Consider the following 1,789-nt stretch of genomic DNA (forward strand, 5'->3'; position numbering starts at 1 on the left):
GGGTGACACGCTGTCCTCCATATAGGAGGTGACGGGTGTCACAGTGTCATCAACGCGCCTCCCTCATGGACAGGTCGTTTCTGGGCAGGACATTCTGCTCCACCAACTCAACCGGAAGTTTCTCATGCGCCACAGGAGACTGCGGTACCGGAAAAGTCGAGTGCTCCGGATACGGACTATCTATTCCGTCAACTCTAGCCGAGTTTGCCCTCGACGGTGCCACTGGTAAAGACTCCTACGACGTATCAGTCGTCGCCGGTTACAACCTTCCCATGCAAATTGTCCCACTGGACGATAAGACATGCAGCAGCACCGGATGCGTTATGGATTTGAAAGTAACGTGTCCATTTGAGCTGAGGGTGACGACAACTAACACCAGCTTGGTTGCATGCATGAACGCCTGTCAGAAGCTGAAGCTGCCGGAGTACTGCTGCACCGGTGATTACTCTTCACCGGACAAGTGCAAACCGTCACTGTATTCTCAGAACTTCAAGAGCGTGTCCCAAGCGCTTATAGCTACGTCTACGACTATAGCACCGTCTTCACATGCGCAAGTAAATCTAACTATGCCATCACCTTTTGCCCTCCGTCGACTGTAGTCAACACCACCAAGTAAATTTCCGTAAATACCCCTATTTTTTCTTTTCTATTTCGTCAAAGCGCGTTGGTCGTAGTATGAACTGATCAAACATCACACGGCTTTTATTTCGACCATTCATTCTACGGACAATTTTTTTAGAAGGTTGATAATATTGTTATGAAATAACTTATAATTTATAGTATTAAAAAATTTAAATAAGAGTAGAATTTAATATTTGTAGGAAGCAAATAACACTAATATAAGAGAAAAAGATTATTGTAAGGAAGAAGAAGAAGATGTAATCGTATCTTACAAATGACCGAAAAACTTCGTATTTATAGAAGAAAAATCAATGTGTGCGCCTCTTTGTTTGAAATTAAGTTTCGTAACACTCCCCCTTGGGGACCGGTGTCACTCTCCGCTCTCGCTTAACGTCTTTATTGCCTCGTTAAAAACCTTTCTAAGAAAACCCAATGGGAAAAACCATAGTTAGGTAAAAAGAGTACAACTACGTAAGCTCCCCCTCGATTAGATCCTTCTGATGACGCATTCCAATGTTATGGACATGTTTTCTGAATACCGAAGTAGGAAGTGCTTTTGTGAACAGGTCAGCTGCATTGTAGCATGATTGGACATATCTTACTTCAATATCTTTCTTCTTCACGAGCTCTTGAGTGTATGAGAAGAACTTCGGATGAATATGCTTCGTTCTATCGCTTTTGATATATCCGCCCTTTGTTTGAGCAACACATGCTGCATTATCTTCATATAGAATAGTTGGCTCTATATTTTCGTCAATTCCACTGCTTGAACAGATGTGTCGGCTTATTGATCTTAGCCATACACATTCTCTACTTGCTTCATAGAGTGCAATGATCTCAGCATGATTTGAAGAAGTAGCCACGAGCGTTTGTTTGTGAGAACGCCAAGATATAGCAGTGCCTCCGATCGTGAAAACGTATCCTGTTTGCGATCGGGCTTTGTGTGGATCTGAAAGGTATCTTGCATATGCAAAACCAATCATTTGACCTTTTGAACTTTTAGGATAAAACAAGCCTAAATCAATGGCCCCTTGGAGGTAACGAAAAACATGTTTGATCCCATTCCAATGTCTTCGGGTTGGAGATGAGCTGAATCTTGCCAAAAGATTCACAGCAAATGATATATCAGGCCGTGTACAATTTGCAAGGTACATCAGCGCTCCAATTG

The 1,789-nt window shown here is 42.6% G+C and overlaps 1 pseudogene; it reads left to right on the forward strand.

Moving 5' to 3' along the window:
- The window catches only part of LOC106338201, a 9,203-nt pseudogene that overhangs the window by 380 nt on the left and 7,034 nt on the right, over positions 1–1,789 (forward strand).

Source organism: Brassica oleracea, chromosome C4 (assembly GCF_000695525.1).
Source record: "Brassica oleracea var. oleracea cultivar TO1000 chromosome C4, BOL, whole genome shotgun sequence".
Taxonomy (NCBI): domain Eukaryota; kingdom Viridiplantae; phylum Streptophyta; class Magnoliopsida; order Brassicales; family Brassicaceae; genus Brassica; species Brassica oleracea.